Raw genomic sequence first — 20,296 nt, forward strand, 5'->3', positions numbered from 1 at the left:
ACAAAAAGCTCCTCTCAGGAGAGCTTCCTTCCAAATTACAGTAAGTATTCCTATTATTATTACAAGTAATTGAAATTACAAATAGTATTCCCAGCACAGCACCTCAGAACACTCCTCGGCGTTGACGGTGCTGACAAAGCCAGTGTTAGCAACAATTAACACGCAGGAAGAATTGGGAGATGGTGATTTCTGCTAAAATAAATCAGCGTTTGATAGAGTCGGTGCATTACTTCAGAAGATAAAAAAACAAACAAACAAACTTGTGGGATGGAAATAAACACAGCGCTTTAAACGAACCTAATAACATGAAAGTAATGAGTTTGGAAAACAGATGTGGACAAAGGAAAGCGAAGGCTACAATACGCTCCACGCAATCTGGGGAGGAATGATAAAAAAATTTACAAGCTGTTTTGAGTCCCGAATAAAAGGGGTAATCAAGGCAGGCTGAGTTCTAAGTGGGAAGGGTACAGCATCCTGCAGCAGAGACTAAGCAGAACACCTCACCCTCTGTACTGTATGGCGAGGGCTTTCCCGTGTCCCTGGAGCTCCAGCCTAATTCTTGGTTTGGCAGCTCATAATTCACATCACGTACTGTAAGTAAGGCCTTGTCACCCTTTCTTTTCCCCGTGTCTGTTTGATCTTTTGCATTCTGCCGGAGCAGCAAACTGCTTGCGTGCCTCTGTCACTGACAAACGTCGGGGCAAGAGGTGAAATAGTAAGGGGAAAAAAAAAAAAAAAAACAAAATCAAAAGGTAATGTAATATCCTAAAGAAAGATACCTCGTCGCAAGACAAAGCACACACAGAGATTATTTCCATGATGCCCAGTTGCCTCTCCTGTTAATCATGATTTATGATAACATCTATGCAAGGGACCCGTCGGTTAGCGAAACCATGTTACTCTGTACAAAGTGGCTTCTCAAAATGGCACTGTGAGAAAGCTCTCCTCTGCAGTTGTTTTACTTTGCCTCTGAAAGCTTTCAAATTGAACTGCTAAAGTTCAGCCAGCATCTAATTTTAACCGTGAGTTCCAGGAGAGAGTAAAGCTGGTGGGAAGATTACAGAGTTCCTTGAAGCTCTGACCTACAACAGGAAGAGAGTTGTCAGCCTTCATGTCTCTCACTCTAAATCCCAAGGGAAACAACACTGGCAGAATGTTTTATAACACGTTCCCACTGTAAAATTCTGTATTTGAGAAATATGATGCTTGCTCACTCCTTCTCCTAGACCTTTGGTGTGTCAGTAAAAACAGATGACCTTAAATGAGTAATTTTAGTTTTGCCTTTACACCGCAGGTCGGATACTCAGGGTTCACAGGGTTCTGTTTACAAAATCACAGAGAACTGATATTACACAAGAGCAACACACACACCCACACCTTTAAAATATTAGCACGGAGCTGGCAGCTTGTAGCAACGTAACAGCGCCTTTTTTTCTGCCGTCTCAGGTTAACTACATAACTCAAGAAATACCCACACGGAAGGCTGCAATCTGTGATTTTCATAAGGGAGGCTAAAAGGCTTCTGTCAAAGGGCCAAAAAGTAGCATCTGCTAAAGAGCTCAGGAAAGAGAAATTAAAAATAAAATAATTGGATTATGATCTCTCAGCTAATGAAACCAGATACATTTTTTTTTTTCCTTAAAGTCATGGATTTTAGGCAATGCACAGTGACAAGCCCCGTTCCCTATCGGTACTGACTGCCCAAAGGATCACCATTTCAGGTGTTGCCCAACAGCAGGAAGGAAAACAGGAATACAGCAGAGAAACTGAATATATTTTCATCCTGCCAGCAGAGAACAACTTTCCTGACAGTAATAAAGGTGTGGTGACAAATAACCAATAACTGGACAGGATATGAATAATAAATACGGGAAAACTGTTATTCCAGTAATAGATCTTCAAGTACACGGGCGGCTGAAGGAATTCAGCCACCCTGGAACAGCTTAAAAAACCCTTTTTTTCCCCCCTTCCTTCTCACTTCTCAGCTTTTCAGTCCCTGGGAATGCTCTCTGCGAAGCTGAAGCCCAAGGACTGAGGAGCAGAGGAACCCCAGCAGCCCCCGACACAATGTGTGCGCGGCCGCCCTGGGAGCGAAGGCAAGAGCTGAACTTTCTCCTGTCCTCTATCCCTCCGGATAATGAAAAACAGAAACACCATTCGGGGACTCAGAAGCATTTTGAATGATCCAACAGTTGTTACAGAGCTCCCGTTATCTGCCGCTGACCCTAAATTGAGACGTCTGTTAGTCGGGGATGATGATTTTTGCGCTCATGAATAATTAGTTTTGCTGGTTTTAAGGAAAAAAAAAACAACAACAACAAACTTATCTTTTAATCAGAATCTAAATGACAAATGCTAAAAGCTATTCCCTAACATCTGCCAGTTTAGCATAGATTTAGAAATAAAAATCAAGAGGTATAGTCTCATCTCAGGGAATTATGTGTTCAAATCCTCATGTATGGAGATGAGAATGTAAGTGTTAACATCTAGAGTCTTCTGCTGCATATCCGAGGCATTAGGATGGCTTAATGAGTCACTGTCTGAAACCAATAACAAGTTAAAGTTCCTCTCTCACATACACACACGCACACATTTAATTTTGTGTATAATTACTCAGTTCTGAGTAATGACAATTTATTAGATTTTCCCATCAAAGGTCCGAGTTGCTAATGTAGAACATGTTACTAATACACAACGCTCTTTCCAAGAAAGGCAGGAGTTATTAGTGGACCAAGTGTTAAACGTAACCATGCATTTTATTCCCCCTCATCTCTCTGTAAAAATATTTTTGAAGTGAACTTAGTGGCTGTGAAAAGCAGATTTTTCTAGCCAGGGGATCCATTTCTAAAGGCGAGAGAGAATGCGACAGCCGTGATTACAGCCTGTACAAATGATCAGCCTTTACTTATTGAGGCAAATAAAGGATGAGGCCAAAGGATGACTCTCAGAGAGAATCGCTTTCCCTTTGCATTTAATACAAAATACACTGCTAGAGCATTTCAGAAAAATAAAAGCTTCTCTGCCATAACAGTCTACCTAATGTCTGGTTTCCACGGAGCAACGCAGAAAGGAGGGAAGGAGCAGAGATGCTGAAGAAATACACGTCCTACGTCAGCAGTGCACTTCACTCTGCCCTTTTTCTAATATAAAACAACAATTAAAAAGTCACCAGCAGTCACGGTATCACAAACTAAACTAAACCCGTGCTGATGTGCCATACGGAGTCAGCTGAAGCACCTGGGTATACTATTGAATGGTATTGCTGGGCTTACTGGGATGTCCCAGCTTCTCTGAATTGTTATCTTCCAGCCAAACCCAAAATGGCCAGTGCTCGTGGCTCAGCTGGAGACCCTCAGGGCCAGGACCGCTGGCTGCAGGGCGATGGAGAGGGGAAGGAGACACAGCCTGTCCCCCAACACACCATTTGAGGCTTCACTGGAGATTGTGAAGTTCCTACACTGGCAGGACTTAGAGAAACGTGGGATGCATTACCAGGATGGATTAAATATGCCATTCCCCCTCATTACTGTTATTAGAAAAAGCAGCAAGATTATCACGTGGAGGAAATACTTCAGGATGGGAATGAGAATTCGTGTGGTTGTGTCAAGAAGTGACTCTTTCAGTGGAATCTTCCCTCGCCCCACACACACGGAGCCTGGCAGACACCTGGCCCATGTCCCACCATCCCACAGCCCGGAGGAGATGGGCTGGAGCAGAAAATGAGTTCTGGAGCGAGGAGCCGAGTGAGACCAGGGCTGGAGGGGACACTGCCTTGTCCCACCTACGGCCTGGCCGTGCCGCCCACGCTTCCCCTTGCATGAGGGTTGTTCTTGGCGTATTTCATAGAATCACAGAATTGCCCAGGCCGGAAGGGACCTCCAAAGGCCATCTAGTCCAACCTCCCTGCAGTCAGCAGGGACACCCCCAACTAGACCAGGTTGCCCAGGGCCTCTTCGAGCTTCTCCTTGAATATCTCCAGGGAAGGGGCCTCAACCCCCTCCCTGGGCAACCTGTTCCAGTGCTCCACCACCCTCCCAGTGAAGAACCCTCTCCTAATCTCCAGTCTAAATCTGTTCCCCTCCAGCTTGAAGCCATTGCCCCTCATCCTGTCACTGCAGGCCTTTCTAAACAGGCTCTCCCCAGCCTTCCTGTAGGCTCCCTTCAGGTACTGGAAGGCTGCTATTAGGTCTCCCCGGAGTCTCCTCTTCTCCAGGCTGAACAACCCCAGCTCCCTCAGCCTGTCCTCGTAGCAGAGGTGCTCCATCCCCCTGATCATCCTCGTGGCCCTCCTCTGGACCCACTCCATCAGGTCCATGTCCTTCTTATATTGAGGGCTCCAGACCTGCACACAACACTCCAGGTGAGGTCTCACCAGAGCAGAGTAAAGTGGCAGAATCACCTCTCTGGACCTGCTGGCAACGCATCTTTTGATGCATACGGATCTTGGTGGGACAACATCCCCCTGCTCCTCAGGTGAAGGTACAGCTCGTGCAGGACCCACAGGGAGGCAAGAGGATGTGCTTCCCAGAAGGAAGGAGCCATCTCTCCCCCGTGGAGCTGATGCTGCGAACTGCGGCAACGGGACCCAGCGACCGCTCCATTCCCAGGCCTTTTTTTTTTTTAAATATTTTATTTATCCATTTCTATTTTAAAAAGCAGCCTGTTCCCTTGGCCCCGGCGTGCCTCCCTCCCCTCCGGAGCCCTGGGTTATGTGAAAATGCCTGTGCCAAGCGTGGAGGCGTGGTGGAGCTCCTGGCTCGCCGTGACATGCTCCTGACGTACTGTGTGGTCAAGGAGCCGGGACTGGGGGGCCTGAACCAGGGCCAAGCCTTGCACTTCAGCTTCCTGACCTGGCAGCCATTCAGAGAGACCCTGCTAAGTGCTATTTCCTAAATACACTAGCTTTTCATAACAATCTTACCACATTGCTTTCCTTTACAAGCTCTCTTAAAAGAGAACTGGACTCCTTCTGGTTAATCTACGCAGACTGCATTTGGAAGCCATCAGAAACTGAACTCTAAACAAAACGTTATTAATGTGTTGTAATCTGCCCTCAATGTTCCAGATGAAAAGAAAATGTTTTATAGTTTTGGAGTATACATTTTAATTGCCTTTTAAGAGTGCATATACTTTTAGTGCTCTCTGTTATAAAACTGCAGTATCTGTTTCTTGATAACTGTTGAATGATCTCAGCTATTTTTATTAGGTTTTCTCCCCCACCCTGGTCCCCCTTCCTTAAGCTACCACCACTGGAAGGCTTTTTCAGACCGTTCCTGATATTAGGCTGGCAAACGGTTTGAGTCTAAGATAAACTCCATTATAAACAACTTCTTTACGACATCCCCTCGCTATAAAAACAACTTGGATGGAGAAAATTAGTTCTCTAAATGAACTTAGAACCAGCTACTTTCGGTAAAAATCTGATCTAAATAAGGGCTAAACTGAATTTCCCAGATTTTTGGCCCTTCCCTGCTCTGTTTGCTCTCGGTTCCTCGTCCCCGTTGTGGCTGGAGATGCTTGGCTCAGGGAGGGATGCAGGAACTCAGCGCAGAGTCACACCAGCAGAGCCCACAGCAGCAGAAGGACATCGTCCAGTTGTCCCAAGCCCTGCCACGGCCACCGGAGCCGGCAGAAGGCACCTGGCAGCATCTCAACCCAAGCCACCGAGAGAAGGTGGGTTCATGGCAAGATCCCTCCTGAGCTGTAAGCCCTGAATTTCCTCACGAAGCAATTCCCCACTGGAAGCAGAGCCCAGGAGGTTTCACCACGCTCAATTGCCTGCCCCTGGAAGCAGACCCTGCCTTGTGCAGTAAGGACTTTTAGTACTTCTGGGATAAATGGGATGGGGATCACAAAGCTACCCTGAACACATGCCAGGTATCTCCTTACTAGAAGAGTACTAGATAAAATAAATAGAAATCCAGGTTTAGAAAACCAACCAGGGGTTTTGTTCTTCATTAAGTTGCAGTTACAACAGATGACAGGAACCCTTAAAAACGCTCTGCTTCAGGAAAAATCAGGCATCTGGACATCACCGTTACCATTTGTATCAACAAATGTGCTAGAAAAGAATGGCTCCAGGTGTCCAGTTTTAGATACACACTCCTTAAAACCCCAAAGCCTGCTTTCCTAGAATTTGGTTCTCACACACCTCCACTACTAGGTTTCTTTTCAAGATAATTAACTTTCTCAACCTCCTAACATCAACTCTAACTCCTCCTGTGATGTCTCTAACACCTCCCTAATACCTTTTCCACTGGCAAGATCTTATTACTCGACACAATGCAGGCCAGGATACTTTGCAGTGAGAACTGTATTTAGTGCCTAGAGAACCACCACTTTTCAGTTTTCCTTTTATGCAATTAAAAGATTTTAAATGACAAAGCCCCTCTCTCTCATTGGACTGGGATTCACACAATGCAAGTGAAGTACAGTTTATCGTTGCCCTTTCACTTCTTTTTATCTTCAAAATGATCAGCGCTTGTAATTTTTTTTATGTTGTTTTTAAAAATATTTTTTCAGTATGCAGATGTGCTTGTGAAGATTAATGGACTGGGAACACTGAAATCTTGTATTAATCAACTACAGGGAAGGCAACTGCTAAGTAAAATTTTCCATAATGCTGCACACATGAGTTTAACCAGCATCTCTGCGGATTGGAGACCTCCTCGTCTTGGAGGATTTCTTCTGGGCTTTCTTGGATGAAGTTCTAATGGAAGTTTTGCAATGATACCAGTCACGGAGGACTCTTGCTGGTCTGGACACTAAACAAGGTGCCAGTTACTCTTGTGGCATCCCTTGATGGAAACTCATCTCTCCAAAGTGACCCCAGGACCCCAGGCCAAGGGGTACAGGGCCACGACAGGTCCAACCCCCCAAGAATCAGCCAAGTTTTCCTCAGACAATATTCCCACCCCCATTACCTGGCAGAAAGTCTCATCACAAATGCTTTAAATAAAGATTGTATGGAGAGAAATTAGCTTTCTGTAACAGGATAATGCACAAAAATCCCTACCCCAAAACTGATTGAAAGCCAGTGTGCGTGCACGCATTTAATTAATGGCTAGGTACTGACTGAAAGCCAGCGTGCGTGCACGCATTTAATTAATGGCTAGGTTAATTACACCAATTTCATTACTAATTGGATCAGTTTAAACCTGCTACATTGAAAGTAACTTGGCAGACAAATAGGTTACTATAATTACAAAAACAACTGGTTTCTTGAATTAAGTAATTCCACCAATTAAAATAATTCCACCACATGTAAAGCAAACCCAACCTCAGCCATTTGTGCAGTTTTGACTCATTTTCAGCAACATGCCATTTCTCAGTGCTGATGTCTACAAAATCCAGCACCATCACCCACGGCGATCGTTTCTGAGGGCGGATCTATTCACGCTGGTTGAAATAACTGAATGGAAGTTGCCCAAGTGGTGGGAAAACAAGTTCTGTGAAAAGGTCCTGGTAAAAGGAAAACTCACCTAAGCTTTCAAACGCTGCTCCTCACATAAACCTTTGAGGTTTGAAAAATCTGATTACAGTTTAAAGAATACCACCCTTCCTTTGAACCTTTCTACTTGGGATCGCTACACAAAGCAAAACTTTCCTCCAGCAGCTCAAGTCTCCAAAAAGCTCTGAATTTGCCCAAACCAGAAAGAGTTAGACATCCCAAGGAAACCTAGTTTTCAGTGATCATGTTAAATAGGTTTGTCAAAGCAAACTGTGGTGAATGATAAAGCTGCAGGCCTGTGATCAGCTCTCCTCTCACCAACAGGTACTACTCAGATCAACTGAAATTACTACAAGGAATAAATTCTATGAGTCTACGAAACAGAAAGGCAAAGAACGTTTTATTTTCTATTTTTAGCTTCCTAAACCAAACAAAAATTCTACACTTCTTTAGAAAATTAAAAACCACAAATAAATCCCTGACATTTTCTATTCAAAAACTTGGGACATTTGGAATAAGTATTTCTAAGAACATGCTCCTGACAAGTCCCATGTTGATACTGATTGAGCAGTTCCTATAGGCAGCAAAAGTCCTCAAGTGTTTGCTTCCAGAAAGAAATTACAGAGCTCTATCTGAAACAAAGACAGACACAGAAATTCTATTCAGCTGATACCCACATCACACAGTTTCATCTCTAAGTTGTTACTGCCATCACGTCTACAGTAAGAGATTTTACATGAAATTCTGGAAGTCAAATACTGTTCCACCTATCAATACATCTAATACAAATTAGTATTAAGAGACTGTATTTCCCTTTTCAGTATATTAATGCTGAACATTTATCTGCCGAAGGAAGCAGATAAATTAAAAAACACTGCAGTTTGTAAAAGAGCACTGCTTGGGAAATAACCTTTTGAGCCACTGGAAAAATTCTGAGTTCAATCAACTTTATTTCCAGTACAAAAGCAATTAAATTTTTCCCATCAGAAATCAGATGAAGAAGTGAATTCAGATTTACCAGTGATGGGAATTCTTAGCTTGTGGCATAAATAGAATTTCCTTAGTATTTTCGGCTATGGCCATCTTTGTAAATCTCCAGTCCAAACACAATTCATGTGAGAAAAAGATGTACTGCAGAGTTATCATAGATACCTACATTTAAACTGAATTTCCTCCTTTCTTTTTAAGCAAAAGCTACTTTAATTAAGCTTAAAATAACAACCAACCAACCCACAAGACCCAACACACTTGGCTGCTGTTCCATTCACCCAGGACTACGACTGTACTGAGAAATCTGATTTAAACAAACCCCAAACCATGTGCATCCCTGTACCCTCAGAAGGCTACAGCTCTTTTTGTGTGCATCAACCATTCCTGAGAAATCAAACCAAAGGTAAAACCACAATTTTTAAAGTGGTTCTTGTGCACTCAAAGAAACTATTTCCTAATACATAATATTAAAAAAAATTAAATAAATTGAAAATAATTCTGCTTGTTACAATGCATCTGGAGCATCAAGAGCGGCTCCTGTAGCAATAGCCTCAGTGACAAAAGAGTTCAAACCCTTTTATTTCTTTCTTCTTAAATAATGGGCATTTTTGTGAAAGGTTTTATCTTTTGACTTCCATGATTGATTTAAAACACTCTTTACAGGAAACAGCCTGAGAGTGTCCGTAACAGTGAGATTGTCTCGTGGTCTCCTGCAGTACATCAGATTAGGAGGAGGGACAGTGTCTCCTGTTCCTAATGGCCAATACAACTCATGCTCTACGAGAAATACTTGTTTCTTTCCCAAGTATAGCTCTGTCTGATGAAATTCTACTGAGGACCTCCTCTCACTTTGACTCATACACCACAAACTTTCTTTCTTTCTTTCTCTGTGATTTAATCTGAATCGCCTTAAGGTTAAGGTGAATATTAATTCGCAATAAATCTACAATTCAAGAAAGAGGGTGGGAACTATAGTTCAGAAAGACTCTGCAATGGCAACTGACTCCTGCCCTGCTTCCTCCCTCGCTCCCTCACTGATCCAGGAATAAGTCTACTGAACAGAGGAGGAGGGAAAAACAGAAGATGAATTAGATAAGACCACAGACGAGAAAAATTAAGATAGGGAATAATTTCTGAACACAATATTGGCTACCTAAAGCCTGAGCCAAGACTGCTTCCTAAGTAGCATTTTAGAAAATATTTGAAAAGCAAGGCTGCTGGACTGAAACTGTCTGTTGCAGATCTAGCATCTTGCTCTCATTTATCCATGGATCATTCGTGTTGACTTCTTCTTGGCAGCTGAAAATATATTCAGACTGTTTGAAGACAGGTTCTAAAATTTGAGATTCCCTCTGTCAACACGTAGGTGATCATCTCATCCGCAGTACCTAGTGGCTCAGCTACCCTTTCTTTTCTGTTTTACTACCAATGATATTTTCTTGATGGGTATTCCAGGTACTACAGACATTTGTATCCAGGTTATAAACCTGGGTCCCTTAAATCAGCAAAGCACCATTTCAATCATCTCACTATGGCATAAGGTGAGTCTTTTCAATATAGGAAAAAAAAGGAAGGACAGCAGAGGTAATAAATAAAGGATTTCTTCTGGCCAGAAACCAAACACTGAAAAAAAGCCTGAAACTAAATATGCAAAAGCCTAATCGGGGCATCCCTACTTCTTATCAATGACATGGCTAAGAACTAAGCAAAAAGCAGATGACTTGGGGAATACAGAGCAAGAACCAGACTCCCTCCCACAACTGGGAGAAGAAACCTGTGATTTCTTCCCATTCACATGCCAGGAAACCTCTGAAGGAGATAAAGTCCAAACATTTGCCCTCAGAATCCAGGTTTCGGTTCCTCCTTCGGCAGCAGACTCAATGGTCCCCAGCAAAAAAAAGTCAAGAGTTTTATGGAAAGTGGCTGTTGCCTGAAGTCCTGGGTGCAGAGAGAGAAGTTCTCCCTCGAGCCATGGCCATGGAAAAGTTGAGGTGTTTGCCTGTAAAGTTCTTGTGTTGGGCTCTGTGTGGAGTGTGGAGCCGGCCAAGCCCGGAGCTCAGGAGCTGATAGAGCTGCACCCACCAGCACTTTCCACGGGCCCGCGGCACGCAAACACTCCTCTTTAAAATAGCTACAATTTAAAAGGTCACGTCGTAAAGTCATTCGATTAAAATAGTAATAAAAGAGTAAACATTAACTCACAATTTTTCCTTAGGTCTTTCTTATTTCCAGTTGGTATCATTTCTCCCAGCCTAAGTTGCACCTTCTGAATCTACAAGTTTATCTTGATTAAAATCTTTAACTTCTCAGTTTTCAATGTAAGAAAACCAACGTCCTTCCATTCAAAAATACCCACTCCTTGCTCTCATACCTCCCGTGGTACCTTGACTGCAGCAATTTCATATTATCCATTCTATTTGGCACTACTGAGACAAAAGTACACTGAAACATGGTCAAACTGTCACAATAAAGGAATTGAACTTTTTCACACTTTAACGAGTGCTGCCTTTTATACCACGCAAAGAAGACAAAAGATAAAACTCCTGGTATAGGCTGGTAAACATTACCTAGCCAGTGGGCTCTTGCAAACATTCTGGATAGGCTCAGTTGCTTCAGTTTCAATCATTATTACTCAGTAAGGTTTTCAGAAAATGCAAACAATAAACACTTTCTTAAAAAAGAAACTGAAATTAACCTATGCACAAAAAAAACCACTGGGCAGATCAGGGAGAGCTGTAAATTGGCCCTGCTCCACGTGAATTAATGCAAAGGCATTGATTTGTTCTAGGTTAATGATAAGGACTCTTTTGTTTAATTTTAGGAAAAGAACTTTCATTTGCTGATTGGCAGGAGAGCTATCTATTACACAACCAGAAAGCCAAAGTTTGGCTTTGCGAGTGACTAATCAAAGCCAATCCCTCTCTGTAGGATGAGAGAAGGGAAAACAAGTCTGGAATGGTCAATGGCAGTTTGTAAAAATGAAACTGAACTTCTGTCTGCAGATCCCCTGCCACCAACCTGCCCTGGACCGGACCTCGGAGATGGTGATGGGGAGAGGCCATCTCAGAGGGGTTCAGTGAAAAGCTTGCAAATGCTTGGAAAACAGTATCAAAGACATTTTTCCAGCTCATCCAAGAGGTGAAAATCAGACCATCTGGATTCTACAAGGTCGCAAGGTTTTTTCATAGCAACAGGAAATACAGAAAGAAGCGAAATTCAAATAAAACCACAGCAATACCGTCAAAAAAACGGCAGGAAGATAAGTGAGATCAAACAACAAATTGCTTGTTGTGTTCTTGTCCCTTATCTCAGAGAAATCCTGGAGGATAATGAATGTCCACTACAAGTGCCACAGCATCCACCCGAGCGCTGGCAGCTCTCTTTGCCCTGGGTCCTGCAGAGCACGGACACGACCGCTTCATCACGTTTATTGGCCCAAAATAGTACGCCTAAGCAGTAACTGTAATATTTGGCACTTAGTTCTCTGTATTCAAAGAGTTAAGCTATGTCCTATAAAGATAAAAATCTCCACTTTTATTATTTTGTAAGGCTGCCTAACAAATGAGGATCCAGCTGTAATTGTAACATTCCAAGCTCCGAAGGCGCCAAGTTTTACTAACTATAATTTAACTGGTCCAGTTGATGCAGTCCAAATTCTTGTTTGGATAATCAGCCTTTGTTTAAATATGTACAGAGAAAAAAAAAAAAAAAGAAAGAAAGAAAGAAAAAAGCATAGGCCAGCATTAGCCTCTAGGCATGTCATGTGAGCTTATTACCCCGAAGCTTGCAGTAGCAGACGCTCATGCACAAGAGGAGGATTATTTTGCTAGTATTACTGTTACGGTAACATATAATCAGACCTTCTCCCCACCAGCCCCCCCCCCCCCCCTTTTTTTTTTTTAAGCTTAGATTTTGGGGCCCATATGTGCCTTTCTAAAGAAGGTTAGGTCTCAGGAGGCTCAAGTAATTTTTTTCTTTTCTATTTTTTTTTTTTTTCCCCCTCCACAATTCACAAGTCTTCTTTCCAAGTTCAAATAAAGTTTAAAGGTGAAAAGGTCAAGAAAGTTTCATGACTGGCTGTTGAAAGAGGGAGAAATAAGCAGGGTCTCCAAGTTTGCATATACTAAAAGCTCAACAATTTCGTATTTTGCTGCAATTCATAACTGTACAAATCCCTTTTGTTGGATCTGTTTGGACTGAAATTAAACACTTGTTAATAATTTATAACTTAATATAATTAGAAAATAATAATAACTGTCAAGCAACTACATCCAATACATAAAGTAACTTGAGTGGCTCATTAGCCTATTCGTCAAAGCAACAATTTCTATATATTTTAGCTCGTTTCTACTGGGAAGAGCGGTTAAAGAGCCACCCAGCTTGCTTGGAAATCATTTCTCCACCAGCTGGGAGCAATTCCCAAATTGCTGCACCTCACCCACATCCAAGTGATGCTGGCTCATTTTAAAAGCAGCTTAAGCCTGACTTCAGGAGGTGCCTTTGCGGAACCGGAGGAGGGACGGCCAAAGCCTTACGCTGCTGCACGGACCAAAAAAATGCATCCCACAGCAATATATTGCACATCGTTTGCTCTCAATTTTACATCTGAATGGAAATGTATCAGCGTTTGGCCAACAAACTGACCGTCAAAATGAGTCGTTTAAGAAACAGAAAATTGTGAATTCTTTTTATCTGTGCTGGGAAGGGACCCGAGCTCAGTAAAGCACAAGGGCCAGGCACGAAGCTGCCCAGTGATTCAGGAGGTGCTGCTTTCCCCAAAGCTTAACACAAAAGAAGAAATACTCTGTTGGTTTTTTTTTCTGAAGGGAAAAAGTGATTTTTACAATGTCAGTGGGCCTGGTTCTCTTGGAAAGCAGAGCGCGGCTGCCTGCGCTGGGCAGTTTGCATACTTACATTTGATAGATATCAAAGTATTCAAATATTTTCCACATACACACAATTCCCCTAAATCATTAGTATTGTTGCAAAAAAAATCTACTACATTAAAGTGGAACAAAGCAAATTCAACTGCGTATATTGAGCCAGAACGACTGATTAAAATCTCTGTAATCTCACTTCAATCATGTCAATATTCATCAGCCAGAATATCTACACCATTCAAGATAAAAGTAGCCAAATAAATGCTCATTATAACTGATAAACTAACAGCTGTGATCCTCAGACATCAAAGATCACTGAGCACCAGACAGCCCATCTTTTTTATCACTTTTCTCTCCTTGTGAGAACCTACGCCAGTTCTATTTCCGTTGCATATTAATTTATGATGTTAGAAAATGTCAAATTTAAGTATACAAAGCAAGGAAGTCCAGATTAAAAATTTAGTCTCTGGTCTCAACTCAGCCAGTCTGTCCGGACCCCGAGCTGGTGTAAACCCATTGGATGCCAGAACAACTTGCATCAGCCAGGGCTCTGCTCTTGTTTTCATCTATTTATCTGATACCATTTCTAATGTACTCACTGAATAAATCTTTTCTATTTTCATTCCTTTCAACTCTTCCTCCTCCTCCTCTTGATTTTGTTTCTTCTGTCCCATTGCCTGAAAGCTGAAGATGTCTATTTGCAGAAAGCCATCTCCTCCCACCCAGCAGCTCCCTCATCACCTCTTCTTCTTGCATCCTTCTTCCCTTCCTCACCCTGCCCTGATTTGTTCCCAAGCTTTGCTTATCTTTATGGTCCATTTTTCTGTAATATTTCAAGGAAGGAGAGAAGGGCTTCAAATATTGCACGTTATTTAACAAGCACAACAGTTCTCAGAATATTGTTTAGTATATCTTGAAGAGCTACCCAAATTCCTAACGTATAAACAGGCCCTTTAACGTGACCACATAAATGAGAAAGGCAATAAAACTTTTTTTTTTTTTTTTAAATAACTGCCTCCCATGCTGCTTTCAGAAATCAAATGGTGCCTACGGAGGAATCAGAATAAGATGTCATTCTGGCTAATTGGAATAGGTCCTTACAATTAATCTTATTTCTTTAATCATTAGTTAAATGTGAAAGGTTTCCTTTTTTAAGTGAATCTTCTAAAACATGTGGGAAAAAGATACAAATCGATAAAATTGATCTATAACATATTTTTACTTGAGAAAGGATTACAGGGTTGGATCTTAACATTATACACCTAAAACCATTTCTTGTTCCACTGCCTTTATACTTCCAAAAAAAGAAAAAAAAAAAAAAGTACATTTTGGAGACAAAGGCCTTTATCCTCTTAAGTGCTGTGGATTTCATGCCAATCTCCCAATACAAAGCAGACTTCAGACTTATACCCAAGAGAAATGGTCTCGGAAAGATTATATTTTCCACCACAAAATAAAACCCTTGTGTGGTGAACCATACCAGCTTCCACACCACCCTCCTCCTAAGTGCTTGTTCGACACGGAGAAACACACCCGTTCTACGTCCTCCCTCCCAAAGTGGAAGTGGTTTTATCATTCCTCTGCTTTTGTGCCAGCTGGTTTTTCCACGTGTAAAATTTCCAAAATTGTCACGTGCACCTGAAACTAGGGAGGAACGGCAACCAAAATCCGTAGATTTATCTATTTTCACTCTTATTCTGTACCATTTTGCCATACAGAAAATGGCACACATTACTTTTAATAGTAGTGTGCAATATTTATTCTCATTCATGATATAATATAGATAAAATCAGTGTGAGTGACAGATGATGAACGTAACTAGGTGAAAAATTCTTTTCAATCAGTATTTCTAAGAGTTGCCCAGCAAAGCTGTGCATCTCTAAATGAAAAATTCTTTTAAATCTCTTAAAATTCTTTTAAATCAGCAAGGTATTTCTGAGAGTTGCCCAGCAAAGCTGTGCATCTCTAACAGGAATAGTACATTATGGGGGATTAATTTTGCTAAATATCTAGCAGCTCAACAGGTAGAAAGGTATTTTATCAATCATCCCCACACTAGAAAACACAGATTTTCCGGGGGATTAATTTGGCTAAATATCTAGCAGCTCAACAAAGATGAGAGGAAACTTTCTTAAACCACCCATTTGTAGAAAGGTATTTTATCAATCATCCCCACATGGGGGATTAATTTTGCTAAATATCTAGCAGCTCAACAGGTAGAAAGGTATTTTATCAATCATCCCCACACTAGAAAACACAGATTTTCAGGACATTTCAAAAATCCTTTGCCAGTAATAAAGTAGGACATGCAAGGAAAGGAGAGAAATATAGACTTAATACAATGTAACTGCTGAGGATTAAATTTTAACACCACCAAAGCCACACAAAAAAGAATGAATTCAAGAGTCAGAAGATTAAAACTGCATGTAGTCAGCTTGGGATTGGCACGCTACAGATGGAAACTTTCTTGACAACACACAGTTTAAATTCTAGTTAGGATATACTACGATTAAATGCTCCTACAATTTTTGAGTACATCACTTTTTTCCTACCGGCTACTGTAATACAAAAGACATCCCTTGCAAACATATAACTAGTAAAAAAAGTGCAAGTAAAAGCCATTTAGGTTTCCAGCAAAGACATAAAAGCAAAACAGCTAATGGACATCCAGGGTAGTCAAATCATTTCTGCAAAATCCATTAGTTACTAAAAGTTCTGGAGGGCTCAGTTTTTACAGTAAAACCTGTAAAAACTCAGTATCCAGTTTCTCTATAGGGACACTGAGGTGTGAAGATCCAAATGATGCTGGAACTGAACTTGTATATTTGAACCTTTTGAACTCCATCTGCCCTTCATAAATTACTTTACCACTAGCTTTAACACGTTTCTAACCTACTGTGCTAGAAAAAGAAGGAATCATTAAAATAACTGAAAAGGCAACTAACTTTATAACACTTCCCCTGGAATTTGTCTTTGTTCAAGAGAAACGCACCTATAGCAGAACTGTGGGATGAGAAAAAGCTTCCAGCTAGTCCAGTGAAATAACATCTGTCTCCGTGCTACTGAAAACCAAGCAGCAGACCCCGCTCCCCAAACTCAAAACCATTTAAAGCAAATGAAAATTGCACTGGGCAGAAACAGACAGTTGCTCCTTTCCATCTGGAAACCCTGTCAAACGGCAGCGAATTCCACAAAATTCCCAACTGATACAAGAACTTAACTTTGCATCTCGCAGCAGCCCCTGGGCTCCACGTCCCACCAGCGGGAAGACGGCTCGATTTTGCTTCCGTCAAAAGGACAAAGAGGTGACAAAGCAGAGGCACAGAAGCAGCTCTGAGAACACCGTGTCCCCTGAAGAGCTATTTTGCTGTTTCTCTTCCAGTCTTCTTCTTCACCCCGCAGGACTTCGCTGCCACGCAGCCCGGGGAGCAGCACCAGCAAAGCACTGCACAAACCATGTTCTGAGAAGTCACCTCCCTGCCTAACACAAAGGGTGACACTTATATCACTTGGATTTATAACAACTAAATGCTTAATTGTATTTTTTTTTAATAAAACAACATCAAACAGTCCTAAGTTTCCTACAGCCAAACCGTACCCCGTGTGTGCTAAGACAGAGAAAGGCACCACCATCCCCTCTGGCTCCTAACAAAGCCCCAAAGCAACGAGGGTGGTTGAAAGATTTGAGTGTGGTGAGGAATCTGGGCATCACCTGCCCCAAATCCCATGGTCCTGTGTTTCCAGCACCTTGGAGATATGGTTGCACATCCAGGTATGAAGAGCAACACTTGCTTTGCTGCTGGGGGGCAGAGGAACTGCATGTGGCCCCAGCCATGGATGTGCCACCTCCCTGCAGAAGGCTCTCCAGTAGCAGCAGGGGCCACCTGGAGATCCTGCAGGAGCCACTCTGGCTCAGAGGAGCCACCCGTGTCTCTGTGTGGGTGCAGATGACCTCTGGAGCTTCTCAGGCCCTCGAGGATCTGCTCCTCTCCCTTCTGTACAAGGTAGACCATGAATGTTGGCTGGTCTGGCTGCTAACCTAAAACCTGGTGCTGGGTATTTTACTGAACATGAGACACAAACCTTCCCTTAAAGAATTTACAGTCTTTTTTAATTTTTTTTTTCTTTTAGAGGCATCATCATCTTGACCTGCAACTCCAGGTTTGAACCTTGACTTATGCAAAGGACACTACTCTTGCCGTCCCCTCTGCAATTCCAAAATCAAAAGCAGCATCAAAAGTGATGCAGTAAAACCAGCCCTTGACGTTCTGATAATTTTTCTGGCCACGCTGGGTGTTCTGTGGCCCTGGGGACGTGCTGCTCTGGGTGCAGAGGGACAGGGGAGGGTTATCACCTACTGCATCCACCGAGGAACAAAGAGGAAAGACATTCACATTTCCTCTACGGGAGAGCTTGAAGCAGTTTAGATTTTAAAAATGAATCCGACTTCAAGACAATGCCCATAAAGACTCTTAATTAATTTTCAGCTGCCTTAAACCGAAAGCAGAGATCCCACAGGGCAAGGCTGGGGAAGCCCAAGGACGGGAGCTCAGCTGCTTAAACACAACGTGAACTTCTCTCTGTCGGACACAACACACAGTGAGCCGATTTCTTATCCTTATTTTTGAGACTGTCAGCGTGTTTATAGACAGTCAATCACCAGGATTTAGGAGAAAAAAAAAACCTAAGACTTTAGTTGAAGTCCGGGAAGAATGGAAAGGCTGGTTCACAAACGAGACAGCATATTATCATAAGCAAAACAACATGCAAAAATGACATTACTTTCTCCTACACCTTTCCTGCCTGAGGAGAGCTCAGCATTCAGTGCCTGCCAATGCCTGTGCAGGAACCCTTCAGCTCTTGTCCTGCTGCATAAGGAGTTTCTTTGGGTTCAGGAAAGTCACATCATATTTTTTTTTTTCTTTCTGTCTCAGATTTGTCACTTACAAATGAGGAAACTGCCCATCTTCCTCTCAGAGGAAAGCTATGAGAAATAATTAATGGCTGAATATGCTTCCAAGAGGTCAGCTAGTATAAAAATACTTACTGCTTTTTTCTTTGGATTAAAATGTTATCATATTGTATCTGGACGCTCTATTTTAATTTCTCTTTAAAATTATCTTGCTAAGGAGCAAAGGGACAGAGCAGTTCCCATCTACAGGTCACCTCAGGTCTCCTGAACCAACTATACCCCGGGGTTTTAGTGAAACTCAGAAATTCCAAAAGCAAAGCACATTGCCCTTAGTACATAAAACGCTTCTGATTCACAGAATGACACAAATGTACAAGAAAAAAGGATGTCTGATTATTTTTTTGTAACAGATGGCTTTTAGATGGACAGAATACACTTACGCATTTCTTAAACCACCAAACAGCAAGTGATTTTTAACAATGGGCTTGTGTGAAGTGCTACTTGCTTATCAAAAAGACTCAGAAAAAGAATTTCAGGGGTTGAACTCTCACTGCGTTTTAAGTCCTGGACAAAGAATAAGATGCTGCAGCTGCACAAGCGTGTGCTTTTGCCTGTGGTGGGAAGGCAGCCTGCCCAAACTGCCTGGGCTCTGAGACACGACACTACCACAACTTTTTAATACTTCAGATTAATGAAGTTGTAGGAAATTATTTGACATTTAAAAATAAATAAAAAAGGAAAACGACAAAACTTTCTGAGCGATGCAGTTTTCCCACGAAAGTCCATGTCACATTTTGCCTGTTTAAGCAATAAGGAATAAGGTGCATGCAATCTAGGGCACAGTTAAATGTATGCTTGCATTTTATGAAATGCAATTAATTATGACTCCTAATGAGATGTTCTTACTGACCATGAGAAGAGTCCTAGCCATATGAACGAACACAGGTGTTCAAAGAAACAATCACTGAAGATTAACTTAGATAATCTGTTTTACTCTCCACTTGCATGAAGGAGGACTGGTGGTTTTGCATCCTCTCTCCACCAGCACAGACTGGTTTCCTTTCCTCCTTTCCCAGCTCGGAAATGAGCTGTGTATCATTTAAAGAATTCCAAGTTTTAGGAGAGCACTTTCTGAGGAGCACTTTGGAAAATGACACCGCATTTCAAACCAGAGAGAGGCAGGTATAAGACTTTAAAAATTGTTTCAAACAATCTAGGTATCTCACTATCACGCATGGGATCTATAGTCATTACATCTCATAAAGCTAGAAAGGACTAAATCTCTGACGTTAAATAAACAGTGGACAAGGAACCAACCCCAAATCACAGCAACACCCCCCTGCCAAACCCAAACCCACAGAACGTAGCTATTTCAGACAGCAAAGCCCTGCATATCCATGGGTTTATCCCTTGGAGCTCATTGGGTTTGGAATCACAAGCAGCGTCAATAGGTAAAGGCACAGACTGATCTCATCTACGAGCTACGGGATCATCTGCTGGGTACCTTACAAAATAGCAGAGATCAGTCCTGCCTTATGCAAACGTTAAGTCATAAGAATAACATTACATAATGTGCAACAAAACATTAATTTACAAGAAGGCAACCCTAATGTTTTTTATTCAGAGGCCCGGCGATACACTAGAACACGTTATCCACACAAAATGGCATAAACTAATTAAATATTTTTAAAAACGTTTTTTTTTATCTTATGCCATTTCGGTTTATATTTTGTTTCACTAGCTGATAATCTCAGAGACAAAAAACCCACGCTGCTGGTGAAGTACTAAATCACACCAAAAGAGCTAAGGTTTTTAGATGAAACAAGAAGCTGATTACACATGCACCGAGTATACCAGTCACTAAGCGTTTCTGGATTGCAGGGATAAGATACTCTCTTTGCTTATTACTGCCTTCTTGATCCATAGAGATTTAAGCAACTGTTTTCAATTAGATGTTTTTAAGCTAGTAAAACTACATCCATAAAGACATATTTATAGAACAACTTAAAACTAGAAGAATTAAAATGACTACAAAACTGATGAATTCCATTCCCCCACCTCCGC

At 41.9% G+C, this 20,296-nt stretch overlaps 1 protein-coding gene across 7 annotated transcripts in view; it reads right to left on the minus strand.

The window, feature by feature from the left end:
• The window catches only part of BCAS3 (breast carcinoma amplified sequence 3), a 424,087-nt gene that overhangs the window by 120,507 nt on the left and 283,284 nt on the right, over positions 1–20,296 (minus strand). The window lies entirely within an intron of this gene.

Source organism: Calidris pugnax, unplaced genomic scaffold (genome assembly GCF_001431845.1).
Source record: "Calidris pugnax isolate Ruff unplaced genomic scaffold, ASM143184v1 scaffold45, whole genome shotgun sequence".
NCBI lineage: Eukaryota > Metazoa > Chordata > Aves > Charadriiformes > Scolopacidae > Calidris > Calidris pugnax.